This window comes from Canis lupus, chromosome 19 (genome assembly GCF_048164855.1).
Source record: "Canis lupus baileyi chromosome 19, mCanLup2.hap1, whole genome shotgun sequence".
Taxonomy (NCBI): Eukaryota; Metazoa; Chordata; class Mammalia; order Carnivora; family Canidae; genus Canis; species Canis lupus.
In genome coordinates, this window is record NC_132856.1 from 8,822,309 (window position 1) to 8,849,853 (window position 27,545).

General features: G+C 42.9%; 1 long non-coding RNA gene across 5 annotated transcripts in view; it reads left to right on the forward strand.

The window, feature by feature from the left end:
- The window catches only part of LOC140609828 (uncharacterized), a 43,964-nt gene extending 19,322 nt beyond the window's left edge, over positions 1–24,642 (forward strand). For 2 of the 5 annotated variants that reach the window (XR_012011549.1, XR_012011548.1), the window contains 3 exons: positions 7,919–8,036; positions 14,999–15,147; positions 19,849–20,294. This is a non-coding gene — a long non-coding RNA (uncharacterized lncRNA). Of the gene's footprint in view, positions 1–7,918; positions 8,037–14,998; positions 15,148–19,848; positions 20,295–23,061 lie in introns of those variants that run through there. The other 3 variants (XR_012011550.1, XR_012011552.1, XR_012011551.1) reach the window with 3 other exon arrangements.
- The last annotated feature ends 2,903 nt before the right edge of the window (positions 24,643–27,545 follow it).

Genomic DNA, 27,545 nt, shown 5'->3' on the forward strand with positions numbered 1-27,545 from the left:
CAGGTCTCTAGGATCATGCCCTGGGCCAAAGGCAGGTGCTGAACTGCTGAGCCACCCAGGGATTCCCAAGAAGTGAAATTAATTTTTTTTTAATTTATTTTTTATTGGTGTTCAATTTACTAACATACAGAATAACCCCCAGTGCCCGTCACACATTCACTCCCACCCCCCGCCCTTCTCCCCTTCCACCATCCCTAGTTCGTTTCCCAGAGTTAGCAGTCTTTACGTTCTGTCTCCCTTTCTGATATTTCCCACACATTTCTTCTCCCTTCCCTTATATTCCCTTTCACTATTATTTATATTCCCCAAATGAATGAGAACATATAATGTTTGTCCTTCTCCGACTGACTTACTTCACTCAGCATAATACCCTCCAGTTCCATCCACGTTGAAGCAAATGGTGGGTATTTGTCATTTCTAATAGCTGAGTAATATTCCATTGTATACATAGACCACAGCTTCTTTATCCACTCATCTTTCGTTGGACACCGAGGCTCCTTCCACAGTTTGGCTATCGTGGCCATTGCTGCTAGAAACATCGGGGTGCAGGTGTCCCGGCGTTTCATTGCATCTGAATCTTTGGGGTAAATCCCCAGCAGTGCAATTGCTGGGTCTAGGGCAGGTCTATTTTTAACTCTTTGAGGAACCTCCACACAGTTTTCCAGAGTGGCTGCACCAGTTCACATTCCCACCAACAGTGTAAGAGGGTTCCCTTTTCTCCACATCCTCTCCAACATTTGTTGTTTCCTGCCTTGTTAATTTTCCCCATTCTCACTGGTGTGAGGTGGTATCTCATTGTGGTTTTGATTTGTATTTCCCTGATGGCAAGTGATGCGGAGCATTTTCTCATGTGCATGTTGGCCATGTCTATGTCTTCCTCTGTGAGATTTCTCTTCATGTCTTTTGCCCATTTCATGATTGGATTGTTTGTTTCTTTGGTGTTGAGTTTAATAAGTTCTTTATAGATCTTGGACACTAGCCCTTTATCTGATACGTCATTTGCAAATATCTTCCCCCATTCTGTAGGTTGTCTTTGAGTTTTGTTGACTGTATCCTTTGCTGTGCAAAAGCTTCTTATCTTGATGAAGTCCCAATAGTTCATTTTTGCTTTTGTTTCTTTTGCCTTCGTGGATGTATCTTGCAAGAAGTTACTATGGCCGAGTTCAAAAAGGGTGTTGCCTGTGTTCTTCTCTAGGATTTTGATGGAATCTTGTCTCACATTTAGATCTTTCATCCATTTAGTTTATCTTTGTGTATGGTGAAAGAGAGTGGTCTAGTTTCATTCTTCTGCATGTGGAAAAATATTCCATGCTCATGGATTGGCAGAATTAATATTGTGAAAATGTCAATGTTACCCAGGGCAATATACACGTTTAATGCAATCCCTATCAAAATACCATGGACTTTCTTCAGAGAGTTAGAACAAATTATTTTAAGATTTCTGTGGAATCAGAAAAGACCCCGAATAGCCAGGGGAATTTTAAAAAAGAAAACCATATCTGGGGGCATCACAATGCCAGATTTCAGGTTGTACTACAAAGCTGTGGTCATCAAGACAGTGTGGTACTGGCACAAAAACAGACACATAGATCAGTGGAACAGAATAGAGAATCCAGAAGTGGACCCTGAACTTTATGGTCAACTAATATTCGATAAAGGAGGAAGACTATCCATTGAAATTAATTTTAATAGCAGCTCTTACTTAACCCAATATATCTAACACATTATCACTTCAATATATAATCAATACCAAAAAATGATTGATGAACTGTTTTCCATCCTTCATTCATACTTAGTCCTTGAAATCTGGTGTGTGTAGTATGCATACAGCACATCTCAGCTTGGATGAGCCACATTTTAAGTACTCAGTAGCCACACGTGGCTGGTGGTTACTGTCCTGGACGGCACAGCTCTGCTCAACTACCAGTTTCCAGGAAATTCAGAAGACAGGAATGTGTGAACACCATCACCCTGATGCAATCAGCAAAGTCCACAAACTGATTTTTTTGGAAAACTCTATAGAAAAAGCAATCTAGCTTAAAAAAAAAAAAAAGAAATACATTTTTAAAAAGATTTCAGGGGATCCTTGGGTGGCTCAGTGGTTTGGCACCCCTTTGGCCGAGGGCTTGATCCTGGAGTCCCAGGATCGAGTCCTGATTCGGGCTCCCTGCATGGAACCTGCTTCTTCCTCTGCCTGTGTCTCTGCCAATCTCTCTGCATCTCTCATGAATAAATAAATAAAATCTTAAAAAAAAGATTTTATTTTTTTATTTGAGAGAGAGAGAGCACAAGCAGGGGGAGCAGGAGAGGGAGATGGAGAAGCAGACTCCCCACTGAGCAGGGAGCCCAATGTGGGACTCTATCCCAGGACCCTGGATCATGACTTGAGCTGAAGGCAAACACTTAACCCACTGAGCCACCCGGGCGCCCCAAGAAATAAATTTTAAAGGGAAAATTTCCCCTTTAAAATGGAGGGAGGACCCATAAATTAATAGTCTTCATATCAACTAATCACAGTATGTGAAACTTCTGTGATCCTGGTTGAAGCAAACAATCTGTAAACAATCTGTAAAGCATTTTATAATGTTTATGAGATAATTGGACATCTGAACACTGAGTATTCGTTGCTGTTAAGAGTTGTTATTTGTTCTAGGTGTGATAATGGTGTTGTGGTTATTTATTCTTTCAAGGAGTCATTATCTTTTAGAGAGACACACTGAAATATTCATGGAGGTATTCTGAAATAATATGAAGTCTAGAATTTGTCAGAATAATCTGGGAAGGGAAAGAGTAGTAGAGATGGAGTGAAATGAAACAGGATTGATAATGGGGGTGCTGGGTGAAGGACTTATGGGTCTCATTATACCATTCTGCCTACTTTTGTGGATGTTTGACATTTTGCATCATAAAAAGTTTTTTTTTCTTTTTTTAATAAAAAAGTATTTTAAAGAAGTTGGGATGATGTTGTAAAGGGAGAGATTGCACCAGGGTAGGGATGTCTGCCTTATTCACTAGTGTCTCCTAGAGTCTCACATGGAGACCGCACATGCTAGGTCCTTAGCACATTTGTCACTTTTTGGCTATGTTTGCAGCTATTTTTGTCCTTAGGGCTCTTCAGGTATATCCCACTATGGGTGTACAGTCAAATTACTGTGTCTTCAATCATAATTCTTCCCTGTCTGGTTACATCCACAATGTTTTCCTTTTTAAGGCTTGTTGTATTTCACTTTTAGTGATTTTTAAAACTTTTATTTTATAATCATGTAAAATTTTTGGATGCTTCCCAAGCCAAGTCTAGAAAACAAGGCATATTCAAAGGAGTCTGACTCCAATCCCTGACAATTTTCTTTTGAGGACTTACCTCCACCTTTTGGTATAGCTAATGGGAGTAAAGACAGGAACCTTCCTCCAGCCTAAAATTTTGACCCAGGACCTACCAACAAACTTACTGATCATCTCTCTTGGGAATCTGAAACTCTAACAGAGGGACAAAGACATGAAAGCACTTGGACTTGACTCATCAGGTGGTGACATCCTGACCAGACTGCCCTTGCTACAGCCCCACTCTAGAGGTCCTAGCATCCTAGCCCTCTGACATTGGTTGGGTTCCTGCCTCCATCCCAGCCAGGTTCTCCAACCTTCACTCAGTTCCAAGCCCCCCAATATGAATCCACTTAGTTCCCTTTTGCTTACATTAGCTTGAGTCTCTTTCTGCAGTTTGCATTCTAAGACTCCTAACTGACGCACAGACCTCCGGCAACACATAGCATAGTTAAGTACTTAATCCAGGTTCTGATAGACACCCAGAGTGACAGTCCAGAACCCTCAGAGCTGTGAAGTGAGCTTGAAGAATTCCCTGAATCAGGCAAAGCTGGAGAAGCAGATGTGGCAACCAGGGTTCCTATGCCAGAGGTTAGGCTGGGTTATCAATGTTCCTGGGCTGCATACCTGGTGGTATTGGCCTGAGGGTCCCAGAACCTGTGCTTAGGATGGTGCTCTCTGAACATTTCTCTCCCAACTCACCCTGGCTGACATATCTCCATCTATGACATCCCTGGAGTAAGGGCTGTAGCTCAGCCTTGTTAGCTATTCAGAGGCTAGACCTTTAAGGTTGAGGTGTTTTTTTGCTGTATTGAGTTGTCCTGACCCTACTTCTGGCAAGTTGATTGAAATGCCTGGGGCCAGGTGTAGGACAATAGGGGGCAGTGGGAACTGGAGAGAACATGAGGGGTTATGCTACTAGGTTCTAGTGATGTCACCATGAGGCTCAGGATTACCAGATCACCTTATTTTTCATGAGAACCTAAAACTTAAGAATTTTATGCTAAATGTACTTATTTTTAAAATACTCTAAAAAATTTCCGTGGGATGAATTCATCCCATGGGCTATCAGTTGGGAACTGCTGGTCTACCACCTACATTGTGTGTTTTCCTCTCTGGATGGCCATAGTCTGTCTGTATGTCTGCCTCTCCCATGAGCTCATGAGTCTCAAGAAGGCCAAGATCATGATTCTCTTGCCTTGCTTAGTCCCTGGCATATGGCAGAGTTCAATATACCCATGGATGGATGGACAGATGGGAGAGAGGTCACAAAATTCACAGAGGATGACAATGCAAAGATATGCATCAATATCATACGGGGCAGGGAAGGGAGAAAGGGAAGAGAGGTGACTTGGCTTCTTAGCTTGGATGTGGCTGCACCACTAGTCATTAGCAAGTTCCTCTATCCAGGTCTACAAGGGCCAGACCAGTCCCATTCCAGAGCTTTCAGATTCTATTCTTAGAATAGCACTTCCAGAGCACTCACTCCACCCAGGGTGAGGACCTGCTTTCCTGTGTCCATAAAGCTTATAGCCTTGTGATTATTCAGAGCTAAGGGCCTGAGGGCTATGGCTTGCATGCTTTTCCCCCCTGCCTGGCCTCTGATCACCTCTGCGCCCCTCACCCCAGCAGGGAAGCAGCCTGCCTGGCCCCCTGCTAGTCTCAGGGCATAGAAGTCATGGTTCTCAGGCCAGGATGGAGCAGGGAGTGGGGCTTCCCTTGGCCTGCCCCCCCCTTTGCTTCCTGATGGTATCCTTTGAGGAGCTTCTTCCTCCCCTGCTCCACCGCCCACTTGGCCTTGAGGACACAGAAAGGCTCATCAGTTGCTATAACAACACCTACCACCTTCTTCTGCACTTAGCCAGGCAATTTAGTCCCTGTTTGATAATGGATCTGCCTGTAGAGTGACTGGTTCCCTTTAAACTGGCCAGCCACTGGCCTGGCCTTTGGCCTCAGAGTTGGGTCTGAGACGTGATTACTATTAGCAGAGGTGTTGTTGATCTAGTCAGCCAATTACTGAGTGCTCACTGTGTGCCAGTATTATAATGAAGCCTTTACAAGCACTATCTCATTTAATCCTCACAGGGATGCTATGAGATGGGGAACATGGCTGTCATGTCACAAATGCTGGTCTTGGTTACCCCCAGAGGAGACCCTGCAACAAGGGTAGCAGCAAAAATTGGCGAGATCTGAGGCAAGCAGGAAGGAGTGAAGCACGAGGAGGCAGTGGGGAAAGCGTGCTCTGTTAAGTTACCACCCTGGGCAATTGGAGATGAAGCCTGCCAGCAGCCAGTGTACACACACATCTCCAAGTTACCCCATCTGAAGGGGGATGGAGTTGGGGATTTATCCACTAATTCCACCAGCCATAGGTTGACAGTTGCTGCTGGGTGTATGTGAGCTCCCCAGCACTTCTGTCCTACTCTAGGGGACTCTTCGAAATCACTCTGGCATCTGGCTGGGAAAAGCTTGTGGCCAGGTGATGCAGGGCTGGCTGTGGGAAGCTGGGCTGGGCATGTGCTGACAGCACTCACAGTATCTGCTACATCGCTTATGAATATGTGTTGAATAAAGGAACAAAAGAAACTGTGGAAGGCAGAACAGCCCCTCCCAAAGATGTCAATGGCCTAATCCCAAGAGCCTGTGGATATGCTATATTACATGGCAAAAGGACTTTGCAGATGTAATTAAAGTTACAGATCTTAAAATAGGGAAATTATCTGGTGGACCCAATCTAATTACATGAGCTATTAAAAGCAGGGAACTTTCTTGAGCTGGAGTGACAAAGAAGAAGCAGATAGAGCAGCTAGAGAGGTCCAAAGCATGGAAGAGACTGGGCTTGCCTGAGGAGTGCTGGCAGCCCTTAGAGGCAGAGGCTGGCTCCCAGCTGATAGCTGGCTAGGAAACAGGGACCTCAGTCCTACAGCCATACCATCTGGATCCTGCCTACAACCTGACTCCACTCTGAAGTGGGTTCTACCCCAGAGCCTCCAGCAAGGGCCTGGACTGGCCAACACCTCTATTGCAGCCTGTGAGACTCCAAGCACAGTACCCAGCTGAGCCCTTTACACTTCTGAACTACAGACTGTGATATAATAACTGTGTGTTATTTTAAGCCACTGGGTTGTGGTAATTCATTAGAGCAGCCTTGGGAAATGAATACAGAAACTGAGGTTCAGAATGGGCAAATAACTGGCTCAATGCCATATAGTCAGTAAATGATAGAGGTGAAAAGTCATTTATCATCAATACCCAGGTCCCTGGCCTCTAGGTAATGCTATCTCCTGGTCTTTGAGGGGCAGGAGAAGAGAGGAAATACCTAAGAAAGGCTGCAGAAAGTGGGGAGAATACAGTTAAGAACACAGATTCTGGCCTGGACATATTTGGTTTGAAGTCTGCTTAGTAACTAATTAGCTCGGTCACTTTGGGGAAAATCACATTACTTCTCTAAGCCTTAAATTCCTCATCTGTAAAAGGTAGGTGATAATAGCACCTCCCTGGTGGGGTGTATTGTGAGGATTAGAGGAGATTGTGCTTATAAAGGGTTGTTTCCAAGGCCGGGCCTATGGGAAGTGCTAGGTAAAAATTTGCCTCATATGGTCATATATGTAGCATCCATTTTGTAGTGGTACCCCAATACACATAACCACTGAGTTAAGTGTTGTCATGCCCATTTTACAGATGAGGCAACAAGGCTCATGCAGATGAAGGGACTTGTCCAAAGTCACACAGATGGTGTCAGATCTGGACTGAAACTCAGCTCAGCTTGAGTTCCAGGCCCTGTCTCTCTGTCCAGGCCTCCCCAGCAGTCCTGATGTTTGTGTCGAGGACTTTACCAGTGAGCCTAGAGAATCAATCGGGGCCTTCCTCCCTCTGCCCTGAGGGCAGTCATGCCAATTCTAGATGCTCAAAGAAAGCTTTCTCATTCTGGTTTCATTTTGCTCTAGCTGTCTGTTGCCTGCTCTATACATAGTGCTGGAAAAGGACCCAGGCTTCATTAAACACTTACAGGGGCCTTGGCTGTGTCAGACCCTGTCTTAGGCACCCGGACATGTAGCTCAAAGAGCCCTGAGCCCAGCCCTTGGAGAACACCTGATGAGGACAACAGACATGTGAATAACTATGGCATGGTGCGCCCAGGTTATAAACCAGGTCTGAACAGAATGATGATGATGGTAGTAATAGCGCACTATATTGAGATTGTTCTTATGTTTGGCAAGTGAGAGAATAAAAGACATTCAAGGAGAAAAAAGGTGATTCCAGGGCATTACATGTTGCTGAGATGTGATAGGAAAAAATAAGATAAGGAAGGAAGATAGGAATGGTGAGAGAGAGGTGTTAAAATTTAAGTTGTTTCTTGAGGGGGATCCCTGGGTGGTTCAGTGGTTTGGCGCCTGCCTTTGGCCCAGGGCACGATCCTGGGGTCCCAGGATCGAGTCCTGCATCGGGCTCCCAGCATGGAGCCTGCTTCTCTCTCTGCCTGTGTCTCTGCCTCTCTCTCTCTATGTCTGTCATGAATGGATAGATAAAATCTTAGAAAATAAATAAATAAATAAATAAATAAATAAATAAATAAATAAATAATTTGTTTCTTGAGGAAGCCTCACAGAGAAGATCCACCAAAATGGAGTCCTGAAGGAAGTAAATGAAGATACCTGAGGAAGAGTTCCCCCAAGCAGAGGCAATAGCCAGAGCAAAGGCTCAAGAATGACCAGGTGAGTTCAAGAATACCTGGTATATTCCAGAAACCTAGGAGACCAGAATGGCTGGGACAAAGTAATGGGGAGAGAATAGGTGAGGTCGGTTCATGTAGGGCCCCAATAGCTATCAGGGACTTCATTATTTACTCTGAGTATGATGGGGAGCCAGTAGAGGGCTCTAAGCAGAGGAGAGACCCTGGTAGAATCAGCAGGACCCCCAGAGCTGTGTTGAGGATGAGCTAGGAACTGGACACAATAGCAAAAGCAAGAAAACCTTTCAGGATGTCACTGCAGCAACCAGGGGAGAGATAATGGTGGCCTGAGCCACACAGTAGTGTCAAGAAGTGGTTGGATGCTGGAAACAATGTGGAATGATCTCAGACATACATTGTTAGGTAAACAAATCAAACTGTAAGATATGCAGTCTTGGGTCACTTCTCCCTAGAAGCAGACGTTGAGACAGACCTAGTAAATAGTTTATCCCAGGAAGCACTGGGAGGAAAGAGGGAAGTGAGATGGGAAAGGGAGAGAAGACAACAAAGTGTGTGCTACTGAGCAGATTATTTTTTCAGCAACTGAGACTCAATCCCCCTGGGGAGCTCTGGGAGACAGTGTTGAATGCACCTTGGTGATCCCAGTGGAGAGGCAAGAGGATGGCACGATTATGTGTCAACTCCTGCTAGCCATTGGTTGAGGTCAGTTCTTAGAGGGAGGCATGAAGTTCCTGGCACTGCAGCCTGCCCTGGCACAGGCTGAGAGGACTCCTGTGACCAGACGAAATCTGCAGGCAAAGAAAGCCAGGTAGTTAGAGTTGGAAGTAGTCAGTGTAGAGTGTCAGGAAATTGCAAGGACATGGGGTAAGGGCAGGACATCAGCGGTGTCTCTTAAAGCAAGTTTGTGATATCTGTAATTCCTGCTTTTCAGAAGGAGCATCTAGAGAACAGCACTGAGAGGATAGTTAAGAAGCTGGTGACATTGGTTGCCTCTGGGGAGAGAAAGTGGGATATTTAGATTCAAGATGGCTGAGACACTCTTTACCAGATAACTTCCTATACGCTTTTATTTTTTTTACTGTGTGCATTTTAATTTATGAAATTAAAGAAACTAAGAATGGGAATTTCACTTTTCATCCATGAAAAAGGCAACAGCCAGATGGAAAGAGGGGAAACAAATGAGTGAAGCCTCATGTTCACCATGATGTTTAGCCTAGAGGCACTTTCCAGATCACGGTGTAGGATGGTGGCAGAGAGCAGAGTTGAATCTGATGAAGTAATTGACATTTTCAGGTCAGAGAACCAGAGGGGAGGGATTTACACAGGGGAGGATGGCGGTGGGTGGGGGTGGGGAGGAGGAGAAGTCCATGTGGGGGTTTCTGGTAGATCCTTGGCTAAGGACTGGAGTGCACATGTAGAGGGAGAGTCTGCAAGGCCCAGACACTGGTGGTCACCTGATGGAGTTCCATCCCAGAGTGGACAGACCTCACTGAGTATCTTGGACATTAAGTTGACAGCTCAGAAAGGCCACACCTTAAGAGTAAAGATCAAGCACTAGGGCCATGTCCTAGCACAAAAGACAGAAAAAGATATACCACTCCAAACGGTAAGCTAAAGAAAAGCTGATATTATGTAAATATCAGACACAATTCATTTTTTTAAAGAAGATTTTAGGGCAGCCCCAGTGGCTTAGCGGTTTAGCTCCACCTTTGGCCCAGGGCTTGATCCTAGAGACCTGGGATCGAGTCCCATGTTGGGCTCCCTGCATGGAGCCTGCTTCTCCCTCTGCCTGTGTTTCTGCCTCTCTCTCTCTCTGTCTGCCTGTCTGGCTCTCATGAATAAATAAATGAAATCTTTAAAAAAATAAGAGGATTTTATTTATTTATTTGATACACACACACAGTACAAGCAGGGGGAGGGGTATGCAGACAAAGAGAGAGACGGGCTCCCCACCAAGCAAGGAGCCCCGACTCAGGGCTCAATCTCAAGACTTGAGCCAAGGGCAGATGCTTAACTGACTGAACCATCCAGACACCCCAAAACTGACTTAAGATAAGGAGAACTAACAAAGATAAAGAGAGATTTTTCATAAGGACAAGAGAGCCAATTTAATCCTAAATGTACAGGAGCTTAATAACATAATTTTGTAATAAGTAAAGCAAAACCCCATAGCTTAAGGGAAGAACAGACAAATCTATCATCATGTTTGGCAAAGTAACAACTCTCAGCAAGTGAAGAAAAAGTAGGAAAAAATCAGTATGGCTATAGAAACTTTGAACACTATCAATCCTCTTGGTCTGACATTTTAGGAGCTCAACCCCCCAATAATTGCAGAATACCCTTCTTTTAAGGTACAGGAAACATTCACTAAGATGGATCATAAACTGGGCCATAGGATAAGTCTCAGTATAATTCAAAACTTGATACATTTTTTAAAGACAAATCATATAAAGTGTGTTCTTGGCCTACACTTGAATGAAATTAGAAAATCACTACATCTGTAAATACCTATAAAAAAAGGAGCAAGATGTCAAATCAGTAACCCAATTTTAATTAACAATCTTAAGAAACTAGAAGGTGAGCAAATTGAAATAAAAACAAACAGAAGAAAAAAATAATAAACGTTATGGTGGAAATGAGTGAAAGGGAGTACAGAAAAATAATAGAGAAAATTAATACAACCAAAAGTTGTTTCTTTGAACAAACAAACAAGCAAAATGGATAGACCTTTGGCTACATGATCAGGACAGGAGAGAGAAGATTCAAATTATTAAAATCAGGAATGAAAGAGCAGAAATTATTACCAACCTTTCAGAATAACAAATTGCCAATGTTACCTTGATACCTAAAGCCAGAAAAAGTCATAAGAAAACTACAGACCAACATCCTTTGTGGATAAAGATGCAAAATCATCAGCAAAACACTAGTAAACAGAACCCAGCCATCTATACAAAGGATTACACACTATGACAAAGTCAGATTTATCCTAGAAAGGCAAGGTTAGTTCAACATCCAAAAATTATTTAATCATATCAATAGAACAATAAGCAAAAATCACACAGTCATCTCAAGAGTTGCAGAAAAAGCTTTTGACAACCCAAACCTTCTCATGACAAAAACTTCTCAACCCGGAAGGAATAGAAATGAACATTCTCAACCTGATAAAAGACATCGATGAAGAAGCCACAGCTAATAGCATACTTATTGGTGAAAGACTGAAAGCTTTCCCTCTAGGATCATGAATGAGTCAAGGGTATGTACTCTCATCACTTCCATTCACTATTGTACTGTAGGTTCTAGCCAGGAAGATTAGGCAAGGGAAAGAAAAGTCTTCACATAATTATGAATATGGAAAATCCTAAGGAATGAACATCAGAAAGGAGGAGGAGAAGAAGAAGAGGGAGAAGAAGAAGAAATCACAAAGAAAGGAAAGAAGGAAGGAAGGAAGGAATGAACGAAGGAACTACTAGATCGAATGAGTGCAGGGAAGTTGCAGAATGCAAGATAAATGTACAAAAATCAACTATATTTCTATGTACTAACAATGCATAATCCAAAAATGAAGTTAAGAAAACAATTCCATTTAGAATCAAAAGATTAAAATGCTTAGGAATGAATTTAACAAAAGAGGTGAAAGACTTTTATAGGGAAAACACTTAGAAAGCAACTAAAAAAGACTTAAAAAAATGGAAAGTCATTTGTGTTCATGGGTAAGACAATATTGTTAAGATGGCAATACCGCCCACATTTTTCTACAGATTCAATGCATTCTCTATTAAAATTAGAGTTGTCCTTTTTTTTTTTTTTTTTTTGGCAGACATTGATAAGCTGATCCTAAAATTTATGTCGAAATGCAAGAGGGCCAGAATAGTTAAAACAACCTTCAAAAATAACAACAAAGGTGGAGAAATCATACTTCCAAATTTCAAAACTTACTTCAAACATACTGTAATCAAGATTGTGGTAATGGCATGAGGATAGATATATACATCTGGAAGTTGAAAGTCCAGAAATGAGCCTCTGCATTTATGACTGATTTCTGACAGAGTGCCAAGACAGGTGAAGAATTATCTTTTCAACAAAGGATCGTAGAGCTGGACATCCACATGCAAATTGAATCAGAGACCTTAAGTGTAAGAGCCAAAGTTGCAAAACTCTTAGAGGAAACTGGTGTTATTTTTAGCTGGATTATACAATGGGTTTCCTAGCTATGACATGAAAAGCACAAGCATTTTCTCATCTGCTTGTTGGCCATGTGTATGTCTTCTTTGGAGAAATTTCTTTTAATGTCTTTTGCCCATTTCATGACTGTATTGTTTGTTTCTTTGCTGTTGAGTCTAATAAGTTCTTTATAGATCTTGGAAACTAGCCCTTTATCTGATATGTCATTCGCAAATATCTTCTCCCATTCTGCAGGTTGTCTTTTAGTTTTGTTGACTGTTTCTTTTGCTGTGCAGAAGCTTTTTATCTTAAGTCCCAATAGTTCTATTTTGCTTTTGTTTCCCTTGCCTTCCTAGATGTATCTTGCAAGAAGTTGCTGTGGTCAAGTTCGAAAGGGTATTGCCTGTGTTCTCCTCTAGGATTTTGATGGATTCTTGTCTCACATTTAGATCTCACTTGCCATCAGGGAGATACAAATCAAAACCACAATGAGATACCACCTCACACCAGTGAGAATGGGGAAAATTAACAAGACAGGAAACAACACATGTTGGAGAGGATGTGGAGAAAGGGGAACCCTTTTGTACTGTTGGTGGGAATGTGAACTGGTGCAGCCACTCTGGAAAACTGTGTGGAGGTTCCTCAAAGAGTTAAAAATAGACCTGCCCTACGACCCAGCAATTGCACTGCTGGGGATTTGCCCCAAAGATACAGATACTGTGAAACGGCAGGACACCTGCACCCCAATGTTTATAGCAGCAATGTCCACAGTAGCCAAACTGTGGAAGGAGCCTCGATTGTCCATCGACAGAATGGATAAAGAAGATGTGGTCTATATATACAATGGAATATTACTCAGCCATTGGAAATGATGAATACCCACCATTTGCTTCGATATGGATGGAACTGGAGGATATTATGCTGAGTGAAGTAAGTCAATCGGAGGACAATCATATGGTTTCACTCATATGGGGACTATAAGAAATAGTGAAAGGGATTATAGGGGAAAGGAAAGAAAATGAATGGGAAAAATCAAAGAGGGAGACAGAACATGAGAGACCCCTAACTCTGGGAAACAAACAAGGGGTAGTGTAAGGGGAGGTGGGTGGAGTGATGGGGTGATTGGGTGACAGGCACTGAGGGGGACACTTGATGGGATGAGCACTGGGTGTTATATGTTGGCAGATCAAACTTCAATAAAAAATATACCAAAAAAGAGAAAAGCACAAGCAACAAAATAAAAAATAGATCAACTGGACTTCATCAAAATTAAACACTTTGGTGCTTTAAATAACACCATCAAGGATGTGAAAAACACAACCCACAGAACAGGAGAAAATATTTGCAAATCATATCTTTGATAAAAGTCCAATGTTCAGAACACATAAAGAACACTTACAACTCAACAATAAAAAGACAGATAAACCAGGGGCACCTGTGTGGCTCAGTCAGTTGAGTTAGTTCAGTCTGTCTGTTCAGTCTGACTCTTGATTTCAGCTCATGATCTCAGGGTCCTGAGATACAGCCCAACATCAGACTCCCCACTTGGCAGGGAGTCTGCTCGACATTCTCTCTCTCCTTCTCCCTGTCCCTCTCCCACTGTGCTCTCTCTCTCTCTGTCTCTCAAATGCATAAATAAATATTTACCCAAAAAAACCCCAACAAATAACCCAATTTTAAAGCAAAGGATTTGAAAAGACATTTCTCCAAAGAAGATGTACAAATACCAATAAGCACATGAAACTCAACATCATTAGTCATTTGGAAATGCAAATCAAAATCACAGTGAGGTACCCCTTCACATCTAGTATGATGGCTAAAATAAAAGGGAAAATAAAACCCAGGAATAACAAGTGTTGGCAAGGATGTAGGGATCCTGGGCCTTTTATGCGTGTTAGTGGGAATGTAAAAAGGGTGCAAGCTGCTGTAGAAAACAGATGGGCAGTTTCTCCAAAAGTAAAACAGAAAGTTATCATATGACCCAATAATATCGTTCCTAGGTATATTCCCAAGAGAATTGGAAGCATATGTTCACACAAAAATTGTGCACAAATATTCATAACAGCATTATTCATAAGAGACAAAGGGTAGAAACACCCCAAATGTCCACTAACTGATGAATGGATAAACAAATATGGTCTATCCATACAATGGAAAAGTATTCATCCATGAAAAAGGAATGAAGATAAAAACATGGAAGAATCTTGAAAACATTATGCCAAGCAAAAGAAGCCAGGGACATCTGGGTGGTTCAGTGGTTGAGCATCTGCCTTTGGCTCAGGGCGTGATCCTGGCACCCAGGATCGAGTCCCACATCTGGCTCTCTGCATGGAACCTGCTTCTCCCTCTACCTGTGTCTTTGCCTCTTTCTCTGTGATTCTCATGAATAAATAAATAAATCTTAAAAAAAAAACAAAAAACAAAAACTAGCCAAACATGTATGCCACATGTATGTATGCCACATATTGTATGATCATATATATATAATTTCCAGAATGGGCAGATTCATAGAGTCAGACAGTAAGTAGATCAATGGTTGCCAGATGCTGCTAGGGGAGGGGAGTGGGGAGTGACTGCTAATAGGTACAGGGTTCCCTTTGGGGTGGTGAAAATGTTCTGGAATCAAATAGCAGACATGGTTGCATAACCTTACGAGTTGTATATACTATACTATATACTGTATAACTATACTAAAAACACTAAACCATATACTTTGTTCTTTGTTATATAGTTTAATAAAATAATTAAAAGAATAGCATATACACACAGCATTTGTATTAGAAGGCTTTTAGCTGCAGGTAACATAAATAAAATCTCCACTAGTTTAATCAATAAGAAAGGCTATTGACTCAAGAAGCTTGCAGTCCAGAGGCAGATGGAGCCCGCAAGATCAACTGATTCAGTAGCTGAATGTTGGTGTCAAGGATTCAGATTTTGGTACATCTCTCTGCTCAGCAGTCTTCAAGTATCAGGTATGTTTTAGACTGGTAGTAGGCTATTTCAAGGGACTCCAGACAAAACAATGTCCTGAGGCAGAAAAGAAAGCTCACCTTCTTAGGATTTTCTCTTAAGAAAGGAAAATCCCGCCCCCCCCCCCCCCCGGCCTCCAATGGACACACTTACTTTCAAGTCACTGAGGCCCAGCCTGGATCTTGGGGTGCTATCAACCTTCCCTGCAGCAAATGGCTGAATGGGTAAAGAATGAGTGCTAAACACAGTAAGAATTAGAAGGAAGGGGGAAATAGATGTTGGATGGGAAGCCAATAATTAAGTTATCTCAATAGAAGATGACTGATTCAACTTTTACAAATTTGATTACAAAGTATTAAAATACTCAGCCAATGAGCTAGAAAAAAGTACACGGACAATGTGAAGTCCAGTGTTCTCCATGGAGATTTAAGATGTAATAGTACCAACCAAGGATACATCATGACCTCCATCCTCTCTGCCAGAGGTTTCCCAGAGAGATTTCATCCTCTAGAAGAGACATTGACTACAGAATAAAGAGAGCCAACCTGAGAACACGTTATGTGTATCACAGCACAAATAAATCAATTTCTAATTATTCCTAAGACAGGATGAGTTGTAGAGTATTTCTTTTCAATTTATGAATGAAAATGGTTAGCAAAAATAAATAATAAAAAAGCTTTTTAAAAAATAGGCAAAAGACTTGAACAGATGCTTCATAGAATAATATATCCTAATGGCCAATGAGCATGTGAAAAAGTGCTCAACTTCGTAAGTCATCAGGGAAATGCCACTTCTAAATTTAACAGCACTGAAACGCCAGATGTTTGTGAGGACATAAAGCAGTTCGAGATATCAAACATTGCTGGTCGGCGTGTAAAATGGTACACCCACTTTGGAGAACATTTTGTTAGATTCTTACAAAGTTAATACCTACCCTACAATCCACCCACCCACCCCTAGTTATTAATCCTCAAGAAATGAAAACAAATGCCCTCAGAAAGAGTTGTTCAAGAATATTCATAGCAGTCTGTTCATAAGCCAAAAAGGAGAAATCACCCAAATGGCCATCAGTGGGAGAATGGATAAACAAATTGTGATGTATTCATAATGGAATACCACTTAGTAATGGGAAGGAAGGCATAACTGCCCAATATGGATGAATTTTAAAGACATGATGTTGAATAAAAGAAGCCAGACCCCCCAAAAGTACATACTGTGTGGTTCCATTTATATGATTTTCATGAACAGGTACATCTAATTCACAGTAATAGAAACCAGAACAGTGATTGCCTATGCGAAAGGAACATGGAAATGTTCTGTATGCCGAGAGTCATGTTGATTACGTGGGTGTATACATTTACCCAATTCTGTTTATTGATACACCCAAGATCTGTGCATTTCAATGTATGTAAATTTTTCTTTAATTAAAAGAAATGAAAACGATGAGAGCAGAAGTGGCGATTAGAGAGGAAGTGTCTGGAGCCAAATTGGAAGAGGCAGGAATTCAGAGTTGAAGAGTTTGCCTCTGACATTCTGGGCCACAGGGGTCTAACTAAACAGGGTGTGTGTGGCTAGCCTTTGGTGCATTCCAGGGACATCGTCTGCCTCCAGCTACCCTACTGGTGGCTTTGGTGGCCGAGTCAGCTTAGCTCCTAGGATCTGGGCTTTGCTACCTGCCCCATCCTTCCTGAAACACCTTGGAGGGTTTGTCCCTCAGGAGATGCTCAACTGGAAGAGGCAGAGCAGCCCCTAGGCCCCGGGTCTCCAGTCCTGGGTGAGGCAGGAGTAAAGAGGAGCCACCCCCTCCCTCCCAAACCCCTGCCTTCCTGAGCTGAGCAGGGCTGAGGCTTCTGAGAAATCCCATTCTGAGTGCCAGCCAGCCGCCCAGTTCTGCTCTATGATTTGTCACTGCTCTGCATGGTTGATGACTCAGTGTGGGGGAGGCAACAGGAGCCTTGATGCTGCCAAGGCAGCCCAGGGCTGCTGCTGAGGGAGGAAAAGCTGCCCATCCCTGTGGGGACGAGGGTTTCCGCTCCTGACCTGTCATTCTGGGCAGACAGGATGAAAGAAGCAGAAAGGGCTTGAACTTTGGGGACCGACCAAGTTGGGGTCCTTCTAGGTAAGGCTTAGTTTCTCGTCCTGTAAAATGGGGTAGGGGTGTTTCAGGGCTTTGAGTGCATGTGATTTACTGAGGGAAAACTTGTAAGGGGTGAGAGAAACAGGATAGGGAAGAGGGAGGGGCCCAGGGGGAAAGTGACCCCAGGTAAGGTCCAGCCTCAGGATGTCTGGGTGGCTCAGCGGTTTAGCACCTGCCTTCGGCCCATGGCATCATCCTGAGGTCCTGGCATCGAGTCCCACATCAGGCTCCCTGCGTGGAGCCTGCTTCTCCTTCTGCCTGTGCCTCTGCCTCTCTGTGTCTCTCATGAATAAATAAATAATAAAATCTTAAAAAAAAAAAAAAGGGCCCAGCCTCAGCCGGATCCCCTGGGGACTGTGGGACTCCTTGCACTACTAAGTTGTTCACAGCCCCAGGTGGAATGGGGAGCTGGTTTTTTGCATCCCTTTCTCAACACTGGCTGTGGAAAGCTCTTGGAGGGGTGTAATCTACTGGTGAGACTTCTATCAGCATAGTACAATTTTCCAGAGATGGGGGCAGCTTTGAGCTCTTGGCAACATCTACACAGCTGGTGGTGGGTATACTGGCCTGGTTATGGAGACCTGACTGGGGTCCCAACAGCCCATATTCAAGGGGTAAGATACCCACTTCCCAGGGCTTCTGTGAGTGAAGTGAATAATAGGCAATAGGCAGTGAAGAAATAGTAATTATTTCTTAGATGCATGAGAAATGGCATGTAGTACTGCAAGTGTGTGTGCCCTGCCTACTGCAGATCCAGCACTTTTAAGGACCAGGGCAGAGTGAGAATTGAAAGTCTATGCATCTAAGCAAGAGCAATATCAAAAATACTTAATAGCCAAAAAGAAGCTGGCAGGGTAGCTGGGTCCTGAAGACCCGTTTAGTTCCTGGATCATAGGAAAGTTTGGGGTTTCTGAGGACAGAAGCTGAGGTAGTGATGGGGAACCCTTGAAGAACCTGGGACAGCAGCTACCAATAATCTGGTCTTACCAGCTTGCTGCATCATTCTGCCTTCCTGCCATGTACTTGTGTGACCTTTAAATACACCTACTGGAGATGAGGGAGCCTCCGGTCACCTCTCCACACTCTGCCTCCTGACATTTTCTCTATTATATGCTCCTAAGAAGTTGAGCATTGACCACTGAACATCATCTGGTCTGTTCACCCCAGCACTCTGCTTTTGATGGGGGCTTTCCAGAAACAGTGAGTTTAAAATGTTCATGGGAGGTCCACATTTTCTCTCATAACCTACTGTGTGTACATCATGGGAGGAAAGAACACTGACTGGAATCAGAAAGATCTGAGTTTGGATCCAGCTCTGCCATTTCTTGGCTGTGTGCTCTTGACCGAGTTGCCTTACCTCTCTGAGCCTCAGGTTCCTTCTCTGTTAAAAAATAAAACAAAAATAATAAACTTAAAGGGATAAATTAATGTGCCTGCTCAGAATAATGACTGGGAGAAGTAAGCCTCATGATGTCACATACTTAGCACAGAGTAAGCCCTTGGTAAATGTTTGTTCTTTGCCCCTTCCCTCTTTTGGAACAATGTATTTTTGGTCCTGTCATCCCTGGGGGAACAACTTTCCTAGTTTCACCACCTGCCATGGGGGTCTTGCTCATCCCACTTGTTTACCCTAATGAAACTCTTTACCTTCTGGGAGGGGATACTCATCCTTTTAATTTCTGGCTCTAGTTCCAGGAACTGCCTTACAAAGGCTTGGTTATTTTTTTCTCAGCTATTAAACCTCCCAGAAGACTCATCTCTGTTATGACCACCCTCATTGTCCCCACCATCCGGCCTCCCTTTCCTTGGAAAGAGGGTTTTCCATGAGGTAGAGCCTTTGCCAGTAAGCTGTGTCTGTTGTTTGGAAATGTGTTAAGATGGGATGAAGACTCACGTGAAATCTGTCACCACAGATGATTTCAAAGGAGCTGGTGGCCAGTACCTATTTCCTGTCTTGATTAGAGGTGCTTCTGCAGGAGAGGAGGCACTTACAGGACATAAATATCAGGGCACAGACAGCACAATCCCAGCCTGACCTTGAGGTCCAGGGAGGCAGCTAACAAGCAAAGTGCCTCTCTTGATATGGTCTGAGTGTTGAGACAAAGTGAGAGAGATCCAGGTGTGCAGGAGCCCTGCCCTGAGTTCTAGAACTGCCACCTGCAAGGGAATGGGATCAGGGCTTGAGTCCTGGCATGGCCGCTTCCCAGCTATGTGATCTAGAGCATTGTACCAAACCACTTTGTGCCCCAGTTGCCACTCCTATAAAATGGATATGATGATAATTGGCATTTTTCCCTGATAGTGAGGGCTTTCTTCCTTTACACATAGGCATTGTCACTTCTGGTAGTAGTACCTGCTTCTTCTGGAGAGCAGTCCCTGCACACCCAGGCCCTGTGTTTGGGAAAGGCTGGCCTCCAAACTAGGCCTGTATTTCAGCCCTGGCCTACAAGCATATTCCATCCTCAGGCCCTCATTGTTCAGAGATGGATGCTGGACCCCTGAAGGTTCAGTGGAATTCAATTCGAGGACTTCTGTTGGAAGTGTTGAGAAATAATTCTTTCCACAGGGGTTTCAGAGATCTCCGGCAAGGATTTGTATTCTGGGCTACTCATGGCCATATTGCTTCTATGAAAGGAGAACCTGACAAGAAAGGAGCCAACACAAAGCCATGAGATAGAGTGGAAGGTTTCTGATAACATCCTTTGAACACCTGGATCCAGCTGGACCTGAATACCTCATTGGGGTTTGTTATCACTGTTTTTTTGCTAAAGCAAGTTGTGTTGGGTTTTCCATCTTTTGCGTTGAAGAGTCCTTCAGTAGCGTCATATATACAATAATGTATTCTTCTCTGGTTGCTTGAAGACAAGCCACAAGAGGTTCCTTAGCACAGCACCTGGCATACAGTAGGCACTCAAATGCCCCTTTCTGGGAATATAAGGGAAGGGAGAAGAAATGTGTGGGAAATATCAGAAAGGGAGACAGAACATAAAGACTCCTAACTCTGGGAAACGAACTAGGGGTGGTGGAAGGGGAGGAGGGCAGGGGGTGGGGGTGACTGGGTGACTGGGTGACGGGCACTGAGGGGGGCACTTGATGGGATGAGCACTGGGTGTTATTCTGTATGTTGGCAAATTGAACACCAATAAAAAATAAATTTATTAAAAAACAAACAAACAAACAAATGCCCCTTTCTCCAGGGCTTCTTTTCTCAGTTGTCAGGTGGGTGCACTGAACTGTGTTCCAATGCTTCTTAGTGGAGATGGAGACCATAAAGGGGAAATCTGAGCAGTCTGTTAAAGTAACAGAGGAGCACTGGGATAGCAAGAACACTCCCCAAATGTCCACATCCTAATCCCTGGATGGACCCTGTGAATAAGTCACACTACATGGCCAAAGAACTTCAGAAGATATTATTAAATTAAGGATTTTGAGACAAAGAGATTTTCCTATATAGAGATGGGTCCAACCTAACCATGCCAGTCCTTAAAAAAACTCAAGAATCAGGTCAGAGATGCAATATTCTTGGCTTTGAAGGATGGAGAAAGGGGACCTTGAACCAAGGAATGTGGCAGCTTCTAAGAAACCAGAAAAGGTAAAGAAATGGGATTTTTTCTAGATCCTTTATAAAGGAATGCCACCCTGTTGACACTTTTAATTTTAGCCCAAGGAGACAGGTGTCAAGACTCCTAACCTCCAGAACTGCAAGACAATCAGTTTATGTTGTTTTTAGCCACTGAATTTGTAGTAATTTGTTAACAGCAGTGGCAGAAATTCATACAAGCATTCATACATCTACTTATTCTTTTCATTCATTCATCATTCAGCAACTATGTATCAGGCCCTGTTAGTAAAACAGATTTCATTTCTGCTCATAATCTACTTGAGGACACAGAAAATAATACTCAGTTTGAAAAGCTCTGTCAGGGGAAAATGAAAGCTGCACAATGGGAAATGTACATGTTGCTATAGGAACACGAAGGAGCCACCCAATGCAGCTCTGGGGTGAGACTTATGGTGGCCTGAGAGGACTTCCTGTAGGAAGTGCTGTCTAAAAGCAGACACAGGAAGGATGAATATGAACAATCTTCCCTGGGTGGGTGGAGCTAAAAAGCGTGTGGTGCTATATTAGAGTTCTTCAGAAGAGCAGAATCAACAGAACACCTACATAGAAATTTATTTTAAGGAATCGGTTCATACAATTGTGGCAGTGTGGTAAATTCAAAATCTGCAGGGTAGGACAGCAGGCTGGTTACCCAGAAAAGAGTCACAGTTTGAGTCCAAAGGCCTCCTGCATGGCATAATTTCTTCTTGCTCAGGGGAGGTCAGTCCTTATGCTATTAAAGCCATCAACTGATTAGGCATGGACCCCCATTATGAAAAGCAATCTGCTTCAGTCAGATCCCACCTATTTAAATGTCGATCTCATCCAAAATACACCTTCACAGAGACATCCAGAACAATGTTTGACCAAATGTCTGGCCACTGTGGTCCGGTCGAGTTGAGACATAACATTGACCAGTAAAGCATCAGCTTACACATATAGACATATGAAAAAAACACATTATTTTGTCTCAGTCACTTAAGGGTGTCCCTCTAGCCACACTCACTTGGCAAGCATTTCAGTCTCAGCTATGTTTTGGCAGGCTACCCTGTTTTAGGCTCAAACAAGAATCAGGGATGAGGGCATTTTGGGACTGCTGGGAAAGCAGGGATGAGGCCTGTTCCCTTGTCCACATGAAGGCTACTGTCACCATGTCTCCCTCTGCTCCCTGAGGCAGCTGTTTGGCCTGCTTCTCTGCTCCATCAGCCCCTACTGCCTCCAAAGTCTTCTTTAGGAAAACTTCCCTTCCTTCAGCATATGTCTGAATGTGGAAACCCTCATGAGTTCACTCAAGGTCTCAGGGCTATTTCTCCAGGCATTCTGCAAAGGCAGGGACACAATATCTCTTCCCTCCCTACAAAAATGACCACCCTGAGAACCCCTCCATTCCTTTCCTGCCCCTTCCTCCCTAGTCAGATCTCAGCCCCCACCTCTGCCTCCTTCCATAGACCTCCCTCCCTAGCTGAAGTCTGGGGTAGGTGAGGGCCCTTGCAGAGGCCTGGAAAGTTCTGTTTGAGGCTCTGAAACACAAAAGTTCCTGGAAATATCAGAAATCGCACTCAGAATTATAAAGGGATTTGCGAGAGAGAGAAGGAGAGGAGGAATGGGTAAAAACATCACTTCTGAATCATGTGCAGGAGTGAGAATTAGTCAGAAATGAATTCTGTAATGAGTGACTTTGCCACATGCACATTAGAAAGAAGGACCTGCTGTGCAAAGGCCCTGGGGCAGGAGGGGAACCACAAGGAGGCAGGGGTGGGCAGAGAGAACAAGGGAGAATGGTGAGAAATGAGATTGGGATGGTAGACAGAGGCCAGACTGGGGCTGGGGGGGTAGGGGGGTGGTCCTGATGCCAGATGAAAAGTATGAAAAGTATCCTGAGGATGGCAGGAGGATGTGAAGTACTTTAAGTGGCAAGAAACACAATCACATTTGAGTTTTTAGAAGACTTCCTCTGGCAATTGGGCAGAAAGTGTCCTTGATGAGTATTATGGGCTGAAGCACACCCTACCCCCTAATTCACATGCTGAAGTTGGAACGCTTAGAAATTCAGAATGTGACTGCTTGTGGAGATTGGGCCTTTCAAGAGGTAATTTAAGTAAATAAATAAGTCATTAAGGAAAAGTAAGGTCATATGGATGGGCCCTAATAGAGGATGTCTGGTGTCTTTATAAAAAGATGAAATTGGGACACAGACACAGACAGAGGGAGACCACACGAAGAGACACAGCGAGAAGATGGCCATCTGCAAACCGAGGAGAGAAGCCTCAAAAGAAATCCACCCTGCTGACACCCTGATCTCGGATATCCAGCCTCCAGAACCATGTGGACACGTGTTTCTATGGTTTAAGTTGGCTAGTCTGCGGTGCTGTCACAGACAGCAGCCCAAGCAGACATATACAACAGGGCAAAAGTGGCCCCTGGGACGCTGCCAGGGCAGCTGCTGCGATTTCTCAGGTGAGAACACAGTCTGGAGGTGACAGGCAGATGGCCCCCAGAGGGCCTCAAAGGTCTGCAGCAGGGCGAGGCCCGAGACCAGACATGTCCGCTTCCCAACAACTTCTAGCTGTGCCGAGAAGGGCAGGGCTTGGTGCCTATTACATCTGGAAAACTGCTCTCTGACCATATTCCTGCATGCTTCCCCACCTCGTGGGACTGATTTGGCTGCCCTGGGCCTTAAACAGACTGCGTCAAACCCGAAACTTTTTTTTTTCCTCCTGCCTCTTGGACACAGTGGCATTTTCTAAAGTTGGTCACACCAAGAAATTTTTATCAAGAAAGTCAGATCATTTTTCTTCCTTTGAGGACATAATCACACCCACGGGTATACTTTGTCAATTGTTTTGTGAAAACTTGGCATTTGGACACTTCTCAAGGTTTTAACTATGTATAGTTCTAGAAGCAAAACACTCAGACTTTTATCCTTTTATATGTGAATGTTTATATATTGCGGTTTATGTAATTACATATACTGAGATTGTTATTAAAGTAAAGGAAAATGCATACATCTTAGGTGTACACCTCGATGAAGTTTTCCCCTGTTTAGACTGCTATAACTCCCATCCAGATCAAGGTGAGAAAACCCATCTGATAGAGCCCCACCATTCCCCTCAGGAGGGTGACCTTGCCTGAAACTGCATTCTTTGCTAAAAACTTCCTCTGTTCACTCCCCTTCTGTCATTAAAAACTTTTCCTTTTCTATAGATTTGGTAGAGCTTTTTTTTCTGATGGGGATGCTCTCTGATTCATGAACCATTGAATAAAGCCAATTTAATCTTTAAATTTATTCAGGTGAATTTGTTTAACAGGTTCAGTTGGTAGCTGTGGGATCTAAAGTGAAATCCAAAGTGATGGCATTTGGGGACAGCAAGAAACAGGCATGGTGCCCTGTAAAAACCCTGTTGAGATCACTCCCTTTCTTGCCATTTCTGAGATCCATGAGTAAATCCCTCTTGATTCTGAGCTCTGTTCGTTTTGCATTGAACTCCCAATCTAATTGACTTTCCAGACCAGAGCTTAATGGGTAGACTTACTGGCAGACAGTTCCATCTGGAATGCGAATCCCTGGGCTTTGGTTCAGTCCGCAATTCCTCAGTTCCAGCCCGCAGTCTCCACTTTAAGATTGACTTTATGGAACCAATAAAACCTTTTGGAAAAGTCAACCTGGTACCTTGCTCACAAGGTTTCAGCAAAACAGTCTTAAAAAGAGCTTTTACGGTCAATCACCATTTTCAATGCACTTATGTAAATAATCAGGCCAAGTTTAACACAAACAAATGTTTTACTGTGATTATCTTTTAAAAATTGGGGGATAATTATAGGAAGAAAAATTATGTTTGTACCTTTGCAGCTATTAGAGTTTAGTACTGTAAATTGTTTTTAGGTTTTGTTACATATCTTTCAACTGGACTAGATTCTGAATTCTTCTACTTTTTTTTTTTTAATTTAAATTCAATTTGCCAGCATATAGTATAACACCCAGTGCTCATCTTGTCATGTGCTCTCCTCATGCTTGTCACCTGTCACCTACCACCTAGTTAACCTGTTCCCCCACTCACCTCCCCTTCTACAACCCTTTGTTTGTTTCCTGGAGTTAGGAGTCTCTCATGGGTTATCTTCCTCTCTAATTTTTTGCTACTCAGTTTCCCCCTTCCCGTATGGTCTCTTTCACTATTTTTATATTCCACATATGAGTGAAAACCATATGATGATTATCTTTTTCCAATTGACATATTTCACTTAGCATAATACCCTCCAGTTCCATCCATGTCAATGTAAATGGTATTTGTCCTTGCTGATGGCTAATATTCCATCGTGTGTGTGTGTGTGTGTGTGTGTGTGTGTGTGTGTGTGTGTGTATACCACAGCTTCTTTATCCATTCATCTGCCCATGGACATCTCGGCTCTTTCCACAGTTTGGCTATTGTGGACATTGTTGCTGTGAACATTGGGGTGCAGGTGTCCTGTCATTTCACTGCATCTGTATCTTTGGGGTAAATACCCAACAGTGCAATTGCTGGGCTGTAGGATAGTTCTATTTGTAACTTCTTGAGGAATCTCCACACAGTTTTCCAGAGGGGCTGCACCAGCTTGGATCCCCACCAACAGCGCAAGAGGATTCCCCTTTCTCCACATCCTCTCCAACATTTATTTTTTCCTGTCTTGTGAATTTAACCATTCTCTCCAGTGTAAAGTGGTATCTCATTGTGGTTTTGATTTGTATTTCCCTGATGGCAAGTTATGTGGAGCATTTTTTCATGTGCTTGTTGGCCATGCGTATGTCTTCTTTGGTGAAATGACTGTTCATTTCTTCTATTCATTTCTTGACTGGATTGTTTCTTGGGTGTTGAGTCTGATAAGCCTTTATAAATCTTAGATAATAGCCCTTTATCTGATATGTAGTTTGCAAATATCTTCTCCCATTCTGTAGGTTGTCTTTTAGTTTTGTTGACTATTTTCCTTTGCTATGCAGAAGCTTTTTATCTTGATGCAGTCCCAATAATTCATTTTTGCTTGTTTCCTTTGCCTTCATAGATGTGTCTTGCAAGAAATTGCTGTGGCCAAGTTCAAAAAGGGTGTTGCCTGGGTTCTTCTCTAGGATTTTGATGGATTCTTGTCTCACATTTAGATCTTTTTTTTTCCAAAGATCTTATATATTTATTCACAAGAGACACACACAGAGAGAGGCAGAGACATAGGCAGTGGGAGAAGCAGGCTCCCCATGGGGAGCTCAGGACCCCAGGATCACACCCTGAGCTGAAGGCAGACACTCAACCACTGAGCCACCAAGACATCTCTCACAGTTTGAGTTTATCTTTGTGTATGGTATAAAAGAATGGTCCAGTTTCATTTTTCTGTATGTGGCTGTCCAATTTTCCCAACATCATTTATTAAAGAGACTTTTTTTCATTGGCTTCTTCCCTGTTTTGTCGAAGAGGAGTTGACCATAGAGTTGAGGGTCCGGTTCTGGCTTCTCTATTCTGTTCCATTGATCTATGTGTCTGCTTTTGTGCCAGTACCACACTGTCTTAATCACAGCTTTGTAATATAGCTTGAAGTCAGGCATTTTGATGCCCCCAGCTTTGGTTTTCTTTTTCGACATTCCTCTGGCTATTCAGGGTCTTTTCCGGTTCCATACAAATCTTAAGATGATTTGTTCCAACTTTCTGAAGAAAGTCCATGGTATTTTGACAGGGATTGCATTGAACGTGTACATTGCCCTTGGTAGCATAGATATTTTCATAATATTTATTCTTTTAATCCACAAGCACAGAATGTTTCCATCTCCTTGTGTCTTCCCAATTTCTTTCAGAAGTGTTCTGTAGTTTTTAGAATATAGATCCTTTACCTCTTTGGTTAAGTTTATTCCTAGATATCTTCTGGTTTTGGGTGCAATCGTAAATGGGATTGATTCCTTAATTTCTCTTTCTTCAGTCTCTTTCTTCCATCTCTTTGTGACTTCCTCAATTTCTTTCAGAAGTGTTCTGTAGTTTTTAGGGTATAGATCCTTTACCTCTTTGGTTAGCTTTATTCCTAGGTATCTTATGCTTTTGGGTGCAATTGTAATTGGGATTGACTCCTTAATTTCTCTTTCTTCAGTCTCATTGTTAGTGTATAGAAATGCCACTGATTTCTGGGCATTGATTTTGTATCCTGCCACACTGCCAAATTGCTGTATGAGTTCTAGCAATCTTGGGGTGGAGTCTTTTGTGTTTTCTATATACAGTATCATGTCATCTGCAAAGAAGGAGAGTTTGACTTCTTTGCCAATTTGAATACCTTTTATTTCTTCTTGTTGTCTGATTGCTGAGGCTAGGACGTCTAGTACTATGTTGAACAAAAGTGGTGACAGCAGGCATCCCTGTTGTGTTCCTCACCTTAGGAGAAAAGCTCTCAGTTTTTCCCCACTAAGAATAATATTCACTGTGGACTTTTCATAGATGGCTTTTATGATATTGAGCTATGTCCCTCTATCCCTACACTTTGAAGAGTTTTAAGCAGGAATGGATGCTGTATTTTGTCAAATGCTTACTCTGCATCTCTTGAGAGGATCATATGATTCTTCTATTTTCTTTTATTAATGTGATCTATCACGTTGTTTTATGAATGTTGAACCATCCTTGCATTCCAGTGATAAATCCCACTTGGTCACAGTGAATAAT